Raw genomic sequence first — 22,701 nt, forward strand, 5'->3', positions numbered from 1 at the left:
GTGTCCCCACAGTGACACCGGGGACGGACTTTCGAGCGCAGGAATTGCCTGGCCTTCTCTGTACCGCCCTCACGCCTCATCATAACTGCTACCAATGCCGGTTATGGCAGATGCCAACACCGAATTTCTGTTCTGCTGCTCCACCAGCCAAGAGCTCTCCCCTCTCACTAAGAGCTGGCAGCAGAGAGCGGTGAAGAAACTTGAGCACAGGTCACGTCTGAGTTTATCACAGTGACTGACAACACAACGTGAACGTCAACATGTTCTGTCCCTGCTTCCTCTGTGGAGACACACTAGAAAGCGGCAAAAGCTGAACTTCTCTTTGACCACTCTGGTGCAGGCTGGAGAAGTTTTGTTATGCCTTTTCCCTTTGCAGCTACAAATTGGCTGGCTCCCCACGGGATCAAAACCTGTGGGATTTCCCAGCCAGCAGAAGCCCACCTGCTACCTTCTGCCCAAACCACAAGGAGGATTGCTCTAAAATACAGGAAAAGTCTGGGAACTGATCATGAGCAATACCACAACATACAGCATGCTGGCCTTTTGCCTGGCCTCCAGGACAGGCTGAAGGTGCAGCGGCGAACAGAGCTGAAAGGAGCAGAGCGCTCTGGAGAGCTGTACGGTTAGGGAAAGGGGTAGAAAGCGATGTCAAGAAGGGGAACGATAAAACAAAGACATATACTAGATGACAAAGTTTATTAAATTTCAAGTTGAAACAGAATATCTGAATTAAATACAGTGCATTAACTTCACAAATATGTATTCATATAAAAAGGAACAGCGTCACAGCAACATTCATTGCTTTCCTCACTGCCTGTTAACCCAAGTCCTTGAATTAGTGGGTAAAACCCCCAATTTTTTCCAGTCTTAATTGATCTCGGAACAACCATTCTTCCTTTCCCAGAACTGGGACTTTGTTCTATCATCTTCTGATCACTACTGACTTCTGTGGACAGGAAATGACAACGCAGATCTTCAGTAACAGGTAACTCCCTGAAATAAGTAAACCTGCTTCTTTTATTGACACAAATGTCCCAGAACACTGGCTACCATCTGGGCTACAGCCACCACATCATCAGCTGCTAGCAGCAACAAAAAGATTGGCTGCCCTATCATACAAGGTTTGGAAAGTACTGAGGAGACTGGAAGTTAGTATTTTAACATTCATTTTTCCCGCACATGAAGTGTTTCAGGTACAGCGCAGCTGCTGATGTAGTAACTGGGAATGTCTACAGCTGCAGCGGCCTTTAACACAAACCCCAAGATGAATACCGTGAGGGGCCACGGGCACAAACGGAAACACAGAGGGCTGGGGCTGAACGTCAGGAAATGCCTCTTTCCGATCAGGGTGACTGGGCACTGGCACAGGCTGCCCATGGAGGCTCCATCCTGGGAGATACTCAAAAGCCAGCATGGTCCTGGGCAACCAGCTCTGGGCGGCCTTCCCTGAGCAGGGGAGCTAGAACGGATGACCTCCAGAGGTCCCTTCCAACCTCACCCGTTCCGTGGTCCTGTGATCCAAAACAAACATACCAAACCCACCACGTAACTCTCTTGGCACTGCTACACACTCACAGTAATGTTAAACCTAAGGCGCATAAGGTGACAGCAATGTGAAGTGCCCCGTCCTCCAGCATGACCACTGGTAAAGATTTCACTTTATCGGCAGAAGCAGTCACGGCATCTGGACTGAAGCAGCAGGCTCAAATCACATCAAATGATGTCCTAAGCATTAAAGTAACACTGGAAACATTAAAAACACACAGGGTGAAAGGATTAAGCAGAACAAAGGGAATGCTTTTGTTAAAACACAGAACATCAGTGGAGAAAAAATAATGCTTCTACGTTGATAAGAAACATTTTGACAATCCTGTCAAGCTCAAGAATCAAGGTGAGTCATTCTGCTAGTCCGACAAAAACAGGTGTGCTTCTTATGGCGAGTGCAAAATAAAACACCTATGCATCAATAAGCCAACAGGCAAGTGCAATGTGCTTGACATCCATTTGATAGAATTCACATTCGGACTGCAATAAACACATTTGCACATCTGAACTGTGGGAGGAGAAACTATAGACGCACTATGTAAACAAAATCCTTTCCGGAGCTTTTTTCCCAGCATTTTGTTCAAATCAGGTAATTTTTGGTTAAAACATCACGGTACTCCTGTACTGCCCTGCAAAGGGGATCCTGGTCAACGTGGATACTTTTTGAAGATCCATCAGAAAATACCACGGGAGAAGCTCCAGCAGATCCAGCTTCAAGTTCAGCAGTGGCTAGGGAGAAGAGAAACAAGATTCCCGTGTTGCTTTTACCCTAGACAGGGCCAAATCAGTCACTATAAAAACATTATGGATAACTGGAGAGACTACAGTCCAGAAAGAGATTTAAAAACTTCCAAGGGATCGTAACAATCAAAGGGCTAGGCACAAAGGGAGAAACAATCTTTTTCCACATTTGCCTACCAGTCAACAGTATTTCTAAAGCCAGCGAAAGAAATTCTATAGGCTACACATTGAACATCTTCAGGGAATCCACAAATGACTCCTGCTTACACCAGTGCTAAACTGAGCCCCCCTGCAGACCTCTCGAACCTCCAGCATCTGTTTTCCTTGAATGTTCAAAGCAGTGATTTATTGGAACTCTGCTCCTAAAAACCAGCTTCTGCCTTCTCTGTGACAAACTTAAAAAGAATCCGCCGGTGAAAACGCAAACGCCTTTGCAATGCAGTCAGGCCAGGACAAGTCTCCTAGCCTGGCACTTTCTTTGAGGGGCGTCTTTGTAACTCACCCTGGCAAAACCCTCTTTCCTCCACAAAAACACATACTCAATTGATGCAAGCCCACCTTTACTGTTCTTCTCCAGCCACGTTTTTCAGACAAGGTCCTGAAACCAAGCGCACTCTATGACACCTAGCAGACGCACAGTCAGGTTCAAAATGCACACGGATGAAATGCAACGGCTTTGTGTCCATTCGGACACATGGAACGAGCTGTGAAGCTACAGCTGAACACTCTCTGTATTACCAAAAGCATGCAGGAACAGAAGGAAATTCTCGCAGGGGCTACCTGCTTTGAAATAGCACCAGTCACTGCAAAGCAAAGCAGTGACTCTGGAGGAACGACTACCCTGAAATAGGTGGAATTCCTCTTTGGACACCTGGCTTCATCATGCTATGTGTTAAAAGCATTCAACTCATCTTATGTTTGCCTAAGTGCTACTAAATAATTTTTTCCTAAAGAAAGGGTATCTTTCATCACTGATTCTATTTTCCTTGCTTATTCAAAAAAAGACTGCAACATCTAAGCTACAAATACAAGCAATGAATAAGAAACAGCAAAAATCAAGGTCCAACAGCAGAGAATGTGCACGGTATGATTTAGTGCGGAATGCAACTGATGCACATGGAAGAAGCAGTGATGGCTGAAGTCTATAAACATCTTCTCTCAGGGCTTCTTTTACGTTTGATGCTTGTGCTCAAGGATTCACTCTAGAAAAACGTGACTTCAGCTTAAGCCAAGAGCCACCCGTGTAGAGGAAGTGGGTTAGTTTTCTCTGCACTTGTCTTTTTCAGGCAACTGCATAACATTCTACACAATCTTTTGGTAAGCAGGAAGTTTTCACATTCAAGTCTAAACTGGAAAGCTAGCAGAAAAACCTCCCTGTGCTTAGCACAGGAACTTGACAGCTTTCAAGCCATTATGTTCAAGAGTTAGGAACACTCCTCTTTTTCCTTAAAAATGCCCCTAACATAGTGACACATTACCTTGTTTAAGTTCTTTAGCGATTCTTTCATCTAGTTCCTGCCGTACCTAGAATTATACAGAAAATATAGTTAATATTTTAACAGTTACGTTTTTCTAACGTTAAACTTCTAAAACATTCTTAAAACCCACACATAATGAGAGAAAACCTAAAAATATAATTCCAAATAGACACATCTTGGTTTGGGGTTTGATTTCTACTGAAGAGAAACTTTTGGCCAGTCGGGCTGCAGCTGCCTCATTGCTCAGCAACGTTAACAAAACAATTTGTAACTCGCCAGCTGGATTATTACTGGGCATTTAACAAAATACACAGGAAGAAAGCAAGAAAGCCTAGCGCAGTTATTGCGGTGAAGGTACGGCTGAAGTTTATCATCAAACACACGAACAGAATGTCAGCTACACGCCGAGATATGTACAGATGCCACCCACAGGGACAAATCAGCCAGTTGAGGCTGGCTTCTGCAACTTCACAGAGAGAAGAGCTGCACCAGCAGCTGCTGCAGGATTGACATACACCATTTGTATAGAAAAAAGCGTGTGCCAATATTCTTCTTTTCTCCACCTTAAGATGGGAAATTGAAAGAGCTCCTACAGATGATGCCAAAACTTTTATTGTTATTGCAAATACCATGACACACATTTATAAAAATATAAAAGCACACACAATTTTTTCTTGCAAACTGTGTACTAAGACAGACAACCGCAGCTACAGCTTCTACGCAGCGAGTGCTGTGGGGTTTATTATGTAGCTGGAATCAGCCTGGATCACTGCAAAGGAGCACTTACGCCTCTTCTCCCCTAGAAAGTGGGTATTGTTACCAATTAAGTTATTCTCACTTATGATTCTGCCTTCAGAAGCCTTCACAAGAAGGAATCACATCTCTTAAATTAAGAGTCACAGTCCAAGCGCTATATGCTGTTGTTTACATTTGATGATACTTGCTACTCCTACATTTTTCCCATCAAATTTGTGACACACAGGAGTGAATTTCCAAACGGATACCATACAGCTTCCAGGGCTACGATGGCCATGAAGATGCTGCAGGGCTTGGACCTTGTGAGCTCTATGGAGAGGCTGAGAGCTGCAACTGTTTCTTTACTGGAGAACAGGAAAGCTCAGGGGGACCTTATCTATGTGTATAAATACCTGGTGGGGGGAGTACAGAAGATGGAGCCAGACTCTTCTCAGCGGTGCCAAGCAAAAGAACGGGAGGAGAATAGGCACAAATCCAGACAGAGGAAATTTTAACATAAGGATTTTTATAATTATTATTTCTTAAAAAATTGTAAGCATGGACAGCCACTGGAACAAGTTGCCCAGAAAAGGTTGTGGCGTGTCCATCCTTGGAGATGTATAACACCTGGCTGGACAGAACAGTGAGAAACCTGCTACGGCTGACCCTGCTTTGAGCAGGGGTGACGCTGGACTAGATCATCGCTAGAGGCCCCTTCCCCTCACTCCTTCTGCGACTCTCTTGATTTTAGTACTGAATTCCTGGGGGAAGAACCATTTATTTTATGAAATGAGCAGACCCACCTAGCAGCGTAACAACAACAACAAGAACGGAAACACTGCACAGGGTACTCAACAGGACACAGAGAGCAAGAGCCTCAGGAAGGAAACCACTCTGCTGACCCTCACAAGAGGAGCAGTAACAGGCAGTAACTGCAAGGGTCAAAGGAGCGGGGCTGTAAACCAGCGAAGCGGAGGGAAGGGCTCTCTCTCCAGGAACACAGGGAAAGCTGGGACCAAATTCACCGGATCCTGCAGGAGAAGCACCCCTCCGTGATACTTCATTGAAATACTCTGTGCCAACAGAGCCGCATGAACAATGGAAAAGGACCCCCCAAATCTCTAATTGTTTTCCAGCAGGTACAAGCAGAAGCAAAATCCCGGACGAGACACAGGTAACAGAGAAAAGCAGGAAAACTAATGCCTAGACCAAAATACGGCCCAAACCCAGGACCAATCCCAAGCAAATAAGTAGCAGTTGAGGTGTTAGAAGAAACCACTTTCCCTCGTTTCTGGAGTCTTCACAATGACTAAAAGGTCCACAGGACTCGCCACAACATGTACGAATCAATCAAGAGAAGAAAAAGATCTTGTTTTCCTCTTATTCATTCCATCAACGTCTTTGTGATTCTCATCCGTGTCTGAGGGAAGAGAAACAGGCGGAAATAAAGCCAACACGCTGATTTCTGACAAGGGAATGAATGAAGAGCCAGGCAAAATACACCTCCGAGGACCTTAACTTGCCTCCACTTTTCTCCTTCTCCCCAAACCCCTGGGAAAGGCATCACAGCTGAGTGTCCCAAACCTCCTGAGCAGGTACTTCTCACCTCACTGCACACCTCTTCAGGCGGTAACACACCAGGTGTTCATTTGCAGCAGGCACCTTCTCAACAGTTCTATTTCAGAAAGTGGTGTTGACTTACTACTTATCCACACAGGCTGCTTTAGCGCAGAGTAAGCTGGATCCTGTAAGACTCCGTGAGATGATGCTCAACTTCAGAACAGTACTGGTACTCCAGACACAACTGTTGTGACCACCAAGAACTTTCTGAATACCAGAACTGGCAAGGAGGGTAAACCAGCCTACTCCCAGAGCTCAAAGAAGTTCCATTGTAACAGATTAAATCCATAGACTATCATCTCACAGATGGTTAACTACCACAGAAGCCACTGCATTACAAACACATAAAGCAGAGAAGTCCCCTGCAGCAGTCATTCTTTCCCTTGGACAAACTAAAGTTCAAAATATGCGCAGTGTTAGGAAAATGTGAATACATCAGTAAGTTTTAATCAAAACCTAAGAGCATAAATAGACAACATTTCCAGTATAAAAAAATACCACCCAATATTAAACAATGCTGGCTGCAAACCCTGCCATGTATCTGGCTGCAGAGAAGAGAGAGACGGGCAGGTTTTTGATGAAGGAGCTGAAGAAGAAAGAAAAATGGCCTTAAGTTCACAGGTCTTCAGCGAGAAACAAGAACGTGGCCTACATGTAAATGAAGAAAGTAAAAAAGCTAACAACAAAGACTGCTACAAGAGTGCAGAAAGCCAAATCAGAAACGGAACAGAAATTGAAAGATGAAGTAGGAAGCAGACATTTCCCTTCCCACATTAAACTGGTTTCATTTACCCACTGATTCACCCTGGTTGCAGAGTTCACTGCTCTTGTCTGTCAAGACACCCATGTTCATTTTCGCCAGCCTTTGGCACAGCTCTTAGGATTTAAGCTTGACATTTGTTAAACCTAACAACAGGACTCCAGTCCCAAAACCTCCTTGCAGCACTTGCAGGAGACATTCCTTGCCTTAGGACTAAGGGAGCAGGTCTGAAATACTGAATTGCTAGTTGCTACGGTCACTGTCTAATGACATGCACAGAATTTGTCAAGTACTTGTAATTTATTCCACATCACTGAAGCTCTAATAAAAATAAAAGCCACCAAAAAAAACTGAAGACATTTGCATGGGATTGGGATTCTGCTGGTTAATAAGCTTGTGCCAATATGAACTTTTTGGTATTTTTAAAGATCCTTTTGCACTTCAAGGTGATTCTTTTCTGTCGCGTATATATTTGATAAAGGGGAAGGGGCTATACTGTAATGGAACACATTTCTTTATGCTTTTTTAAGAATAACATGCTCGGTTTTTGCTGAACTTGCGACATGACCATCTTCAACATGTACGGCTCTATGTGTAATCACTGATAGTCATGCCTCATGTTTAGGAAAACGGTGCAATCTTTCAAGCCTTTGAACACCAAATTCCTTAGTTAAGTCTAAAGAAGAAACTGTGTCCACTTGCTAGTGGAGCACTCCTTCCTCTTGTCAGCATCATTTACCAGTGTTTCTTCCAGCAGCTGCAGGACCAACGAACACCATCATTCTGAATAATAGCAGTGTGAACTATTTTCACCTCTTTGCCCCTGAAGCTATTTCAAAGCTTCTGCACAAACGAAATGTACACAAACATCTTCCTCTTCAGAATGGCTGGCATGTTCCCTACTTCCAATAGCCCTTCTCACCTTGAGGAAGCTACTACAAGGAACACCAAATCTGCAGAGAGCTTTGACTAAAAAAAGCGGTGCAAAAGGACTGCCTGAGGCACACTGCAATTTCAGCTTCTTAACTCCCTGTCATCTAGAGCTTCAGTGGCAGAAGCATTTGTCATCTCCAGCCAAGGCAGCACTGCGCATCCTGAATTTAAAGGCAAGGCAAATTCTGTAGAAGGGAACCAGGTTAGTGGGAAAACAAAGCTGAGGCATAACTGAAGTAAACAGTGAAGTGAAGAAAAGGCTTGGAGTCAGAGAAATTCTTCTGCTTTGAAACAGTCTGGTGAACAGACAGAATACTAGGCAGCACAACCAGCAAAGCATTTCAAAGTAGACTAACACTATAATCTCTGATTTCTTCCCTCATGCTCCAACTTGCCTCCTGAATGGCACGGGACCCCTGTGGAAATGACTGCACAGACTGTGCATCTGGTGATTTTGCATTTGGAAACTGATTGAGATTTGCCACCCATTATTGTATGCAGAGGGATACATGCAGTTTTTCCCCTTTTGTTACTTCCTGACTTCAAAGTCTTACGTTCCAATTCAATCCTCTTTTCTCAGATGCATGCTATGCACGTGACATACTGCACCCGACTGAGAAAAATTAAGCCCGCAGCTCTAAGCGAAATACTCACTTAGATGCACGCCCTCCAGCAAGTACTGCACCTCTGAGAACTCAGTTCCTTTCTTCTGAAGGACTCCAGAGAAGATCAGGTTTTAAGACTTCCCTGAATACACTGAACGTCAGGTGACTTGAGGCTACAAGCAGCGCCACTACAATTAGTCTCAGTCGTTCCCCAACTGGTGATTACAGGAAGAAATATCATAAAGAGATGTGCAGCTGGATTTAGTAACAGGGAGGTTATTCTTTTTTTCCTGTTTCTTCTTCAAAAAAAGAAACCACAACTGTTAAACCCTTTTCTTTTAAACTAGGACAGCTTTTTTCCTAGAAGCGGGATGGTTTCCTCCTTTGCCTTTTTCTTCTTGTAACATCTCGCTCCCATCTCTCTCTCATTTTCCCCTGCCCTCACTTGCTCCCTGCTCCCTGTCCCTCTTGTTCCCTTGTCCTGGCTTTCTCCTTACTTCAGTTTTGCAGTGGATCCCTGAATTTTGCCTCCTTTCTGCTGCTTGCGTGCAGAATAATCCCTGCAGATGGTACAGTACTAATTGCCTCCCATGTTCTTTATGCAGCGTTATGTCCACCCCTCTGACACAAAAAACACATTCGCAACGATACAGAAAAGTTCATCTCTAACTGCCGCTGCTACGCACTACCTACACACCGCTTTGTCCATTTTTGTTTTGTTGTTTGGTTTGGTTTTTTCTTTTTCTTAAACCAGGCACAGTATGCAGACACGCTATTTAAATGGATTCTTTCCAGTGTAGGTGGGACGAGCGAACCGAGACAGACTTAAAAGTGAGCGAATGCTTCTCACATCCATTCAACAACAGAATATGCGAGGGACAGACACTGACTGAACAGGCAAGCTTGCCCATGCCTCAGTCCTATGCTAGGTGGGAAACTGATTACAACGACTGACATCTGGTTTCCAACTCTCATGATATCACGTTTACCATTCTGTGAGGGATGTGCTAGCATGCTGACTGCTAATTACAGGGCATACTTTGACCAGAGGTACGCAGAGGTTGCAGCTTTTGTACAAAATCAGAAAGCTCTGTAGACTTCCTGAGGAGCAGTTACATATAACACCACATAGCAGGACCCCCAAAAACAAATGCCTCCTATGCACAGCATACGTCCCGCACTCCAGTGAGAAGTTACGTGTCCTGTTCATGCCATCCTACTTTTGAAGCATCCCTTTGTTGGTATTGCACTAAAACAAGTTCCGGTGAAGAAACTGCTAAAATGAAGATCAGGGAAGAAGGAAAAGGTGTCTCAAACAAAGATGTCTGATGGGATTTTGCACTCATCATGAAGTTAGCTGTTTTAAAAAAGGTCATCCACAGAATGGCTTGGGTTGGAAGGGACCGTAAAGATCATCCAGTTCCAGCCCCCCTGCCATGGGCAGGGACACCTTCCACTAGACCGGGTTGCTCCAAGCGCCACCCAGCCTGGCCTTGAGCACTGCCAGGGATGGGGCATCGGCACTAAATTTTACTGAAGAGCTTATTTGGCAGCTTCCTATGCCACAGTATTCTTTATCACAGTTTCTCTTGCAAAAGAATGCTGTTACACAGTCCATCATTTAGATCTCAGTATTTTTTGGTCTTTGAGCACTTCTGGAAATTTGTATAACCCTGATGACCAAAAGTCTTCGTTTCTACCACCTAGTTGTGTACTGTTTTGATGAGCAATTTGGTTTGGCATATTAGAGCATATGGTTTGGAACTAGAAATGGATTCTAACTTTAGACTGAAAAGCACAACCCTGCTTACAGATACTCTTCAACACTAGTTGAGAACAGTATTTAAAAACGCTTACCTTAGCCACATAGGCTTCAACTCTGTTTCTGGATGGTAACGTATTCCCGGTCGGGGTTAGGAAGCTTCCTCCTAGATTTAGACTTCTATTCAGTGCCGGATTGTTGCTAATATGTCCCAGTTCAGTTGAATACAGAACTGGACCACTGACAGCGCTGCTTGCAATTAAAGGTTTGCTTCTATGGCACTCCTGAAGGAGCTCAGCGTTGGCTTCTGCTAGTCTCTCATTAGCTCTGAAACATTCAGAAGCATACAAAGAATTATCTTTGGTAATAACTCTTCCACAAAGTTACCCTCCAGGTCTTTGACTATTATCTGACTTCGGAAAGTGGAAGGGATTAAGAGAGTCCAAAAAAATCTCCATAACTGGATCTGGGGGTTTTCTGGAGAGCCTATTTCTAAGTAGTCACTCTACCTGCAAGAAGCAGCAAGAGTTAACCAATACTTTGGACTTCTCAGCATTAAGGCCTCAAAGCAGTCTGTGCACACCGTGGGTTTACATAGCTTTTTCTGAAAGGTACATCACCTGCGTAAGAACTCTGGGCTACCCTTCCCTTCCCAAAGAAAGCTGAAACCTATGACATGCGGCTAAAATGGAAGCCAAAAGATTTTTGTTGTTCTTCTTCATAGCACCAAATGCCGTTCTCTGAAGGGCCTATCCTTATTCAAGCAGTAAAGGACGTGACATTCTCTTTTCTGCCATACTTAGAAGAAGCAGCGCAGATTAGAGACTGGCAAAAAGGCTGCCTGTTAAAACAAACTCAACTTCAAAAATATCCTATTAACGCCCATGATCGGTGGCGTTACTGCTGGAACACTGAAGAGAAGCGAAGATAGTTCCAATGAACAGGGGGGAGCCTTAAGGTACTTTCATCACAAATATGCTATCTTATGCATAATGCTGACCAGATGTAGAAAAGGTATTTAATGAAGAAAACTGCTTGAGGAAAAAGTAGTATCTTATTATCACCCCAAAAGAGCAGGGACTTACCTTTCCAGTTTTTTTGCTAGGCACCTTCCATTTTTAACTTCCTCCAGATACAGGTCTTTGTACTTTTCCACTTCTGCCTGTGCGGATTCTTTTTGAAAAGTACTGTCTCGCTGGGTATTTTTTATCCTGTCTAATTCACGTTCAAGGTCTCCAATTCTCTGTTCTAGCTGGCTTGTCAGCAAAGCGTGATGACTGGCTCTGATTTGTTCTAATCTGTCCTGGGAGGCTGCCTGCATCTGAAGTAGATACACACTTTCAACCACCGCAAAGAAAAAGAGAACTCCCCTCGCCAGTCAATTGCACGTACCCAGTTTCAAGGGCCCAGCTCTATTCAGCGAGGCAGCTGTGCCTCCTCACTGCCATCAGCGACCAGGGCAGAACCCTGGAACTACCACACTGAATGATTCTTTTCATTCAGAAAGAACCCCCATCTTAGCACTATTACTCATCAAAGCTACTGATGAAGAAACACTATCTCTGTAGGACAGGGCATAGCATTCCTCAAAGAAATTATGGAGATGCCGCACCCCCACCCCGCACCCTGCAGCTTTGGTGACTTCTTTTCTGAGCGTTGCCCCTTGTGCAATGACTAAGGAAGATGCGTATGCCTGGCTGTGACAACTCTAAGTTGCAATACCCATTCAAGGATAAACAATGAGAACAAGACCAGTGGACAGTGATACCCCTCCAAGAACTGCAAAATGAAAATCCACACCTTGGGCAAGTTTTTGATTCAGGGCCTGCAGGCACACTGCACGCACATGAAAGCATCTTGCCCAACCATATTCCCTTCTCCCACTGCCCTTCAGGAAAAACAGAAGTACAGCGTAACACATGGAATCAGGCACCACCACCACCCCTAAAAATGACAACCAAAACAGAAGTCTATAACAGACACACATAAGAAATTAACTTACCTGCAAAATCAGGTTGACTTCTTGCAGTTTTTGTCTTATTTCTTGTGCAGCTCGTTCTTCCACCTCTCTTTTGTATTGTTCTATTTGGCTGCGATCCACCATGTTAGTCTCCATATGGTGTTTGAGATTAGCCACCTCTTCTTTCAGCTGGCTTTTGCTCTTCTCCAGTTCTTCATGGTTCCCACGCATGGTGGACAACTCCTCTCGCAAATCATGATTTTGTGCTTCTAGCTGCATGCCTTTTTTAGACTTTATCTCCAGCTGCTGGGAAAGTTCATCAACCTGTACACAGGAAAGGGGAAAAAAACCAGGGAACTCAGAGGGATCTAAAATTAGTCAGATCTGTGAAAATTGGTAAAGGAGTTGGCCATCAACACTGTATTTACCATCTGCTGATTCAGTGTTAAAACAAAAGTGAAACCAGGCTCTTCTTTCAAAACAAGAACAGCTTTCACATAGTTTCTGACAGCATTCCTCAGGTTCCCATCCTTCCTCAGTTCTGCAGTGGGTCACGGACCGAGAGGTACCAAACCAGCGGCATGACACCCGCAGGGCTAGGCTGAAAAGCACCAGGGCTATTCTTCTGCGAGGTGTTCATACGATCATAGGAAATCAAACACACCCATACCCAGTTACATCACAGCCACATTCTGGTTTCATCAGAAAAAAACCATGTGTCACGCTTCAGAGGAATTGTCACATGCTCTCACACGGTCAAAGCTTCGTCACAGAACTGACAAGACAAGAAACGGATACCCTTTCCTTCCATTACGCTAATGGATCTGGAAACAGTGGTTCAGAACACCGCTTTTACAGCACTGGTGGCAGAAGACAGTCTCTTTAGGTCAAAGCTACGGTTTGTTTTCAAAAGATTTCCAGGAAATATCAGACTTCCCATAGGTCCCAATGGTCAACTACAGCTTCTATCCCCTTCTTTCCCCCTCCAGAAACATCCATTGTCTATACCTATTAACCATAAAACATGATATCCCATCCTCTTTTGTTTTTAAAAAAGTGGGGGAAACCAGCAGAGTCAACACTTGAAAGAGTCTCTAAAACAAGTAGAAACTTTACACTTATTTAAAATTGCCCAAACGTAATTCCATTCCCTGTCATTCAAAATAACTCTTCCAACAGGAACACAAACATGCTGCTAACCTGTGAACTAAAAATGAGCCACTCTCAAGGCAGTTGACTCATTCTACAATATCATCTTCTAAAAAGGAGCATAATTTTGAAACACAGCTACTTTAGCAACAAATCTCAGTAATGAGCGGAGAAGCAGATAAAAGGTTCCATGCTACCAAACAGCCAGAGCAACCTCAAAAGCGTTTCTGGGTCTCCAAGACCAGGAAAGACTGACTGAGTCAGCTACTAGTAAGCAATAAGTTACTGCAGTCATTTTTTCTGCATCACCTCACACTGCATTGTGCCCTGGGAAGCAAAGACACCATTCCGAAAAGCAAACCCCCACCTGCCTCCTGCTCAACTCGTGCCCGAGACAGGCTTCAGGGGATGACCTTGGGCAAGGCCAACTGCACAGAGCTGTTCCGAGTGATGGTGGCGTTACTCCCCTCTTCCGAGAGGGAATGCATCCGTCGGAGCCCGACGATGCTGCCACGGCCTCAAGCTGCAGCCAGGCCTGTGCTGGGCCTTCACTGCTCTCAGCCCTGACCCTCACCCATGGACGTGACGGCCCAGTAGGACTGCAGACCTGCCCATCCCTATGGACCGGCCTGGTGATCTGCACTCTTGGAGCACTCTGCTTACTGTCCCCAGAACTCTTCTGCTCTTCTTGGTGAGAGCCTGTGGGGCTGATCCCCGGCCTGTGTGGTCACAGACCCTGCCAGCCTTGCTGTGGCTCTTGCTTTGCCCTTCCTCTGCACGACAGCCTGCCCTTGACGTGCCCTCGCAGATACTGCTGTATACGTAACACTTCCATCTTTACCCTTAGGAACTACATCAGTATCACAGCCGTCTACTACTGTGACCATAGAGGGAACATCAAAAACCAGTCAAATCAATTCAGAAATACAGCCAAGAAAACAAAAGTCAAAATCAACAACATGAAAAGAAGTACGAAGAAAGAACAGAGGTTCCAAAAGAAAAACCACCACCACCAAAATAACCCAAACAAAGCAAAGCTCACCTTTGTTCTTAATCTGTCAGCTTCATTGACCATTTCAGAATACCTGTTCTTCATTTCTGCCTGCAAATTAAGCTGGGACAGTCCCCCTCTCTCCTCATACACCCTTAGTTTCTTCGTAGCTCTGCTCAGCAGCCTCTTCAACCTGCACAGCAAATGAGTCACAAAAACAATGAAGCAAAGGAACAAAACTGGACTTTTTCACATACTCTCATGTAAACAGCACAGACACCGCTTGCTTCATCTTTAACGTGCTTGACACACCAGGAATTACCAGGAAAAACCAGTATTCCTGTGCCACATACACTTGGGGAGTCCAGATTTCACCTGAAAAGAGGAATGAAAGACTCCCTTTTTCCCAGGAGGACCGCAGGGCAACCTGCAGCTGCAGTTGTTTTGGCAGCTAGTGAAAACTAGGGGCTGATGTACAGAAGTACCTTGCAAGAACTAGCACGAGGCCGGCATCTGCTCACAGTTAGGTACACCTATTTTTACACTAAAGTTTAATAAAACATGACTTCTACGCAGGGATACCTCTTCACCATGCTAAAAAGCCATACCTCTTACAGTCTTTCTGCAGATCGAGGTTTCTTTTCATTTCTTGGTCCAGACGTAGTTCAACTGGGTGTTTCAACTCTACCAGCTGCTTTCCTTCCTTTCTTTCACTCTCGCACTTTCAAAAGAGAAAAGAAAGATGTATCACACACACAGAGCACAGGAAAAATACCTACGTACAGTCTGTGCATCTAGCGTTCTCCACAGAGAAGCTGCCGGACGTCTCTATCCGTTAGCCACGTTCCACAGAATGGCATGGGACAGAATTCCTGAGGATATTCCATCCCTTCAGGTTTCACATCAAACAGACCAATACGTAACTACAGAAACAGATGCCCTCGCTGAAGCAAAGGCCATCCTCTTCTAGACAAAGAGGTGGAAAAGATGCTGGAGAACACTTTTGGCAGTGCCTCTGCTCACAGTAGGGATTACGTAGGAATGCACTTCATGGGACAACGCTGACCCATCTAAAGCTTTCATGGGATCTCCCACCAACCAGCAGGCAGGGGCTTCTAGAGGAATCTGATCTTTTGGAGTTCTTCAACATTTTATGAACTAAGTAAGAAGAATCACCTTTCCTGATCAAAGCTTAGACTTGGATACCTTTTTTCTGTTCTCTGCTTAGATCTGAGGACTAATACCCCGTTTGCCAAAACCTTCCGCAATTCCGAGAGAAACATAACAAACCAGAACAAATCGGTATTCTTTGGTCCCATGCACATAACATACCAGGTGCACTGTAGAAACAAAATAATTTCAAGAACGGACAAACTTTAAATTGTTCTTTCTAAGCATATCCTTTACCTCTCTTTCTACTTTGTCAGTCTCATATTCGAAGACTTGTTTCCTTAAATCAGTACTCTTGGCATTTAAATCCTTGTTCTGCTCTTCTATGAGATAAATTTGCTTTTCCCTATCAGCTCTGAGTTTGTTCAGAGTATCATTCAACCGGTCCTGCACATCATTCACTACTTCTTCTTTCATGATCCTCTTGCTCTGTGCATCTTCCAGCTGCTGACGCAGGAAAAGGTTTTCACTCTGGAGCTGGGCCAATCGCTCCTGCAGGGACTCCTGTTTTATTACAAGTTCGCTTACTGGATCTTTCTCAAGTTGCTGAGCACGATCACATTCCTTTGCCTGACGCTGGGCTTGACTTAACTCTTTTTGTGTCATTTCTACAAGCAAAGTTTTTTCTCTGAGGGTTTGCTCCAACTGGTGAAGCTCATTTTCTAGCCTATTAGCTTTGCTTTCAGCTTTACACAGCTGCTGAGACAAGCTCTTGTTGGTTTCTTGCGTGTCGGAGAGGTCATGATGGAGCTTGCCTTGCAAGCGATGCCATTCATCACGTTCTCTGTGAAATCTTTGTTCAGCATCCTTTTCTGATGACCGATGACGTTCAAGTTCTTGAACAGCAGCATTCAGGCGGGAATGAAATGATTTAATTTCTGCCTCTAGTCTGTCTTTACTTTCGTTTGTCTGCTCAAGTTTGGAAGTCAGCACTGCAGATTCTGTCTTTAGGAAGTCCAGCTGCGCATTGTACTGAAGAACCGTTTGTGTTAATGCTTCCTTGTTCAGTTTAAGTTCCTTTTTGAGAGCTTCATTTTTTTCTTTCAAGGTCTCATTTTCCTCTAAAGATTTTCCTTCTTCCTCCTGGTGCTTAAGTCTTACTTGATTGATTTCTAGCCTTAGCACAGCAATCTCATCTTGTAGTAACTGATTCTTGTACAACAGATCCTTTTCTCTCTCAGTGTTGGATTCCTGAATGACAGGGAACATGAATAAAGAGCCAATTGGGAAACGAATCTACAAAAAAACCTTCAGCAATAAACTGCATTTTAACATTTCTAATACTGAAGGGTGACTTCAAAGATGAAGTTTCAGGCAATAAGCTACTCTGTGAACCCACGCGCATGTACAATGTACGTACACAACGGAAGTGTAACATCTCCTTAAAACCTAAGTGAACATCCCAAACACACAATACCCCCTTAAACCTACAACCAAATAATAAAATTATTTAAAACATCTCAAGTGTAAAGCTTTTAAAATGACAGTGCTTTCTTGTACGTGCATGCCTTTATAATATTGCCTTTAAGGTTGAATTACTTGTGCTACAGATCTGATAAAAACAAGGCTAGAAAGGGTATTTTCCTTCTCAAATGTCTTCTGAACACTTATCCTTTTGTGTTACTGGAAGTTAGCTATAAAACTCAATCACCCCCAGAATGCAATAGTCCTGGATATTTCCTCTTTATTGTATGTGTAACTTTTTTCCACTTGAACACATTCACCCTACATTTATTGGGCAGCACAGCCAGGAACAAACGAGGCTTCCAAGCACTGCACATTCTTAGGAAATTCAGTAAACTCTTTTCAAGATCTTTTTTAATACAGTGTTGATGGTTGCTTTTTCTCCTCCAGTTACTCTAACTCCTACAGAGAGTTGAATTCATTGTTGATATTCGATCATAAAATTTCAGTATGTGGAGGTGGAAAAGAAAGGCATACTTGAAGTAAGTAAGTTCAATAAGGGAATAACTAATTAAAAAAAAAAGCAATGGAAACACAAACACTGTCAAACAACTTTCTTCCTGGTCAACCTTGACATAGGTAGCTAGGTGTCTCGTTGCTAGAAACCCTAAAAAGTGATAATAAAATGTCTGTGAAATGACAAATAACAGATAGGTTACGAAACGGGGTAAATAGTGTGTTCTATTAGTTTCCGACTTGCACAAGTCATTCAGGTCCATACAGGAGTGATGCTGCTTTCCAGAACTTTTAAAGACATAAGAGAAAACAGGAAAGGTATTTACACAGTTAAGTTCCACTGGTAAGTTGTAAATAATCCGTCAAGAAACACGGAAAGTTATATAAGATTTATGATGACTTTAAAACAAACATGGTGAAATCTGACTTATTAGAAAAAAAAATATCTGCTTACCTCTGAATTTTTTCCTATAGATCTCCTTGTCTCTTCTTCTAGTTCCATTTGTCTCCCAAGGTGGTTGTTCAAAATTCCTTCTTGAAGGGCTCCGGCACTCTTTTCCTGAGAGCGCTGTGTCTGTGTTTCATCACGTTCCTCTTCAACCTACAGTAATACAACTGCTTGCATCTCGAGAAAAATCAGAGCTAGCAATACACCTTCCCACTCTCCCCAGAATACTTGAAAAGATTTTTGATTCCCCACAGCTATGATAATCCACCTATAAAGAATAAATTTTAATTTTCTTCTGAAAATATAAGAAGAAGAAATACAGGATGTTTTGTAGTAATTTAGAAAAAAGTCAGGCTTTGCCCGAAATACAAATGAAACCTAAATTCTGAAAAAGAAAAAAAAGGATTAATAAACTGCAAAGCCAAAAAAAAAAAAAAAAAAAAAAAAAGAACAGACCAATTGTGAACCAACTGTTCTCTACTGCCCTCAAAATTTGGCAATAGTTATCCAATGCCTCTTCCATGAACAAAGCCCCTCCTTCTCTAGGCATACTGGAATACAAGTGAAAAGAAGCAGAAAAGAAAGTGTTTAATTCATTATTTAATATACCCGTTTCAAGAGCTTTCTCAGTGTTCTTATCTCCATTTCTAAATTCCTTGAGTGTAACTCAAGTTTCTGTTTCTCCTCCCTTTCTTTACAATATTGATCTTCTTTCCTTTGGAGTTTTTCTCTCACTTTCTCACAGAGCACTTCTACTCTGAGTCTCTTTGCTTCTTCTTGTTTCAAAGAACACCTGGGATTTAACAGAGTATTTGAGAAACAAAAGCACTGATATAAAAGTAGATGTTCCACATGATGAACTTGCAGAGACAACTCAAACCATAAAAAAACTTAAATGTTTCCAGATTCCATATTTTCACTGTACTTTTCAACTTTTTAAAGAATTCTAACTTCATTCCATTGTCCATGATATCAGTTGTACAAGATACGGAAATAAACCATTGATTGATGTACCAGTTTTCTGTAAGGTTACACAGGGAAACGCACACAGTGTGTACACTTCTATAATAAAAAAATAAATCCTCTTCATATTAAAGCCATTGTGTTGAAAAAGGAGTTTGTTGTCTCATCGGATCAAAGCATCATAAACTTTTACTATGGTTAATATACATTTTCTTGGTATACTGAGGCTACATATTACGGATTCAGTGACTAGAAGCAATACTGGTGAATCAGCACGCCACTTACCTATGGCAGACCCAACAATTTTTCAGCAAGCCTTCTGTAAGGCTGCCCACAGACAGAACAAGCAGCTTCTATTTACTCCAGAAGGATGTCAGTGTTCAAAACCAGATTCAGAAATGCATGGGGTTTAAGCTGGATACGATTAAAACCAGTTTTAAACCTCAGTGGATCTACCTCTGGGAGAAACTACAGCAATTTCATTTTGAAGCTGATTTATAAGGAAAGCCTTATGGAAGGTCAGCTTCTTTACCAACTGAAACAATCAGCAATGAGCACTGACATGGTAAAAAACGGTCCATGGTGTGCCCACGGTACCCAAACAAGAAAGCAGCTTTGTGTTTGATCCTTATTTTGACTATTTTTTCCGATATACTTGCAATGATGAAGAAAAAAATAAAAACCAAGTACCAACGTAAGGAAAGAACTGCCAATTGAAAGCCTGCTTTAGAAATTCTGCAAAACAAGAATCAACCACCACTAAAATTACTTGAAAGACTGACAGAAACATTTGTATTTGAATGGCGTATATTGCAAGGAAAAAGCTTTACATATAATTTCTAGCGTAATTTCACAAAAAGTGTAACTTTTGAAAGTATAAATTTAACGCTGCTTGGAGAATTCACTTAGAATGAAAATACTACTTCTTTATACTTGACAGATGCTTGAGGATTTTGAACACCTGCTGAAGTCAAACCCAGGCCAAGCTGGGACAGGCCTCGTCTTCCTCGTACTCCCCTCCCCCGCGCTGGGAGGCCCAACTCCCCCAGGCCCAGCTCCCGCAGCCTCCCCTCACAGGGCTGGTGCTCCTGCCCCCGCGCCAGCCCGGCATCTCCCTGCCAACCTCACACGGGCTGGGCAAGATCTCCTGGGCTGGGCGGCCAAAAACCGGACCCCGGGCTCGAGACACAGCTCAGCAAGCCCTGAGGAGGGGTGGGCACTCCCTGCCCCCAGTGCCCTGGCACTGCTGCCCCCCAGACAGCCCAGGCCGCTGCGGGCCGCCCCAGCTGCCAGCTCACGGTGGCTCCTGCTGAGCTCGCTCTCTGCCTGGGCCGCCTGGCCCTGCTGGGCCAGCTCCCCAGCCACGCCATCCCACCGGGGATCACCACGAGGAGATCTCCCCTCCCAGGCCAGGGCTCTGCAGTTGTCCTTGCTCAGCTGCCTACGGTGCCTGCTGGCCACCCCTGTCTGACGTGATGTCAACAGCGATGAGAAACCTCACACCTCCGGGTCTAGCTCAGGAGTGTGGGGAAAGGGGCGATCCCAAACTTGACCTTTCCAACAAACAAACAGGTAAGCAAACAAATGCTCTAAGCTCTGGTTTGACTTGCACTGGGTGGAGTTACCAGAAATCCTAGTATTATAGGCCAACTGAAGCCGCGAGGACAAAATGAAAAAAAAAACCCACACCCAACCATCTCTCAGATCTCTCTTATAAATCCGATTTCCCCATACACACTCTCTTGTCCTCTTCTCTTGCTAGAAAACAAAGTTAAAACATCATCCAGAACATTGTACATGGAGCTGATATCCGGCCATTTTTCCCCTCTCACATTATGTACTTCATAGCATAACTGGCCCACGGGATTCAAAAAACCCAAACCCAAAAGACTGGAAACTTCTCACCCTGTTGCCCGCACCATCAGAGCCTTTTGGAATAAAACCACTGACAAGATAATACATTATCAGACCACAAGTTTACATACTTAAGGCTTTGGATGTCACTTTTCCATTCTGCTTCTTGGTGAGCCAATATGGATTTCAAATCTTGAGTCTTCTCCGCTCTGAACCGTGACTCCCTCTTTTCATCTTCCAATTCCCTTACTTCGCGTGAGAGAGCTGTATACCGATTTGTCCCACGTTCTATTCTCTGTTCATATTCAAGAAGTATGTTTTGCAGTTTCAACAAAATAGCAGAACCTGCTTTGAGATAGAAAAGACACAAAGCTGCACAAATACTGCCCAATGTATAAGCTGTTCAACGCTTTGCTGCATTAGGTGCAGGTGGCAGGTCTCGGTAGTGGGAAGGTCCCTCTGAGAAGCAGCCAGGGGTCGCCCCGTGCTGGACACGGACGGTTTCGATGGACCCACCGCAGGGCACAGCTGAGCCTCTCAGCCGTGCTGGCAGCACCTCAGGAAAAACAAATGCAGGAAAGGGCGAAACGGGCAGAGAAGGGGAAAAGCATGTGAAAACCAGCCCCGCAAACGAACACCCAGGTCAGCGAAGGAGGAGGGAGAGGTGCTGCTCCAGGTGCCAGAGCAGAGATTCCCCTGCAGCCCCGGAGAGAACCATGCTGGAGCAGATACCCACAGCGCAGTGCTGCGGAGGACCCCGTGCCAGAGCAGGCGGATCCTTCCCGAAGGACCTGCGACCCATGGAGGGCCCAGGCTGGAGGAGATTTTCCCCAAAGGACTGCAGCCTGGGGGAGGACTCACACTGGAGCAGGGAAAAGGGACGAGGACGGAGCAGCAGAGAGAAACTGCTACGTCCCGACTGCAGACCGCAGCCTCCCCGCGCTGCCTGGGGAGGTGGCAGGGAAGGAGCGCAGCAGAGCTTGAGCAGGGGGGGTGCCGACGTGTCCTTCTCAGGTTTGGGGTCTTTGTTTCTCACTATCCAAATGTATTTTAATCGGTGGAGTCTGTTTTGCCAGTGACAGTCACTGGGAAGTGACAGCCCTGCCTTCACACTGACCCACAAGCTTTTTCGCCCCATTTTGTCAAGGAGGGGCAGTGGCAGCACTGGGGGGGGAGTTTGGCCTTCAGCCAAGGTTAACACTTGCCTAATGAAATTTTAGCATAGTTTAAGAGCCCTAGTAAGTGATGCTTATGTTTATATAATGCCTTGTGCATATATGCAAGCATCTTGATTCCTGTTATACATGTATTTATTTATTATTTTTAAGCAAAGCCATTATTTTGCTGTACTCTTTGTCATTAGCTGTTGAGGGGTGTGCTGGTTGTGGCTGGGATAGTGTTAATTTTCTTCGCAGTCGCTGGTACGGGGCCATGTTTTGCAGTTGGGCCGCAAACAGGGTTGGTAGCACGGGGATGTGTTCCTTATGGCCCAGCAGCGCCCACACAGAGCCAAGGCCTTTTCTGCTCCTCACCCCACCCCACCAGCCAGCAGGCTGGGGGTACGCAAGGAGCCGGGCCGGGACACAGCTGGGACAGCTGACCCAAGGGATGTGCCATGCCACGCGGCATCATGCTCAGCATATAAAGCTGGGGGAGGACGAAGGAAGGGAGGGACATCCAGAGTGACGGCACTTTGTCTTCCCAAGTATTTGTTATGCGTGACGGAGCCCTGCTGTCCTGGAGATGGCTGAACACCCGCCTGCCCATGGGACGTGCTGGATGAATTCCTTGCTTTGCTTTGCTTGCGTGCGTGGCTTTTGCTTTTGCTATTAAACTGTCCTCATGCCGACCCATGAGTTTTCTCACTTTTCCCTTTCCGATGCTCTCCCCCACCCCACTGGGGTGAACAAGTGAGTGGCTGTGTGGTGCTTAGGTGTTTAGGTGTGGCTGGGCTTAAACCACATCAAGGGGATATAAAGAAGAAAAAGCTCTTGCTGACTTTTGATGACCCCATTAGAAGGAGCTGAACTGTACTTTGCAAGAAGCTGCTTCTCCAGCTCTGACTAG

General features: G+C 44.5%; 1 pseudogene; it reads right to left on the minus strand.

Moving 5' to 3' along the window:
- Positions 1-677: 677 nt before the first annotated feature.
- Positions 678-22,701, minus strand: part of LOC114012114 (ankyrin repeat domain-containing protein 26-like) — a 50,479-nt pseudogene continuing 28,455 nt past the window's right edge.

Source organism: Falco peregrinus, unplaced genomic scaffold (assembly GCF_023634155.1).
Source record: "Falco peregrinus isolate bFalPer1 unplaced genomic scaffold, bFalPer1.pri scaffold_29, whole genome shotgun sequence".
Lineage (NCBI taxonomy): Eukaryota > Metazoa > Chordata > Aves > Falconiformes > Falconidae > Falco > Falco peregrinus.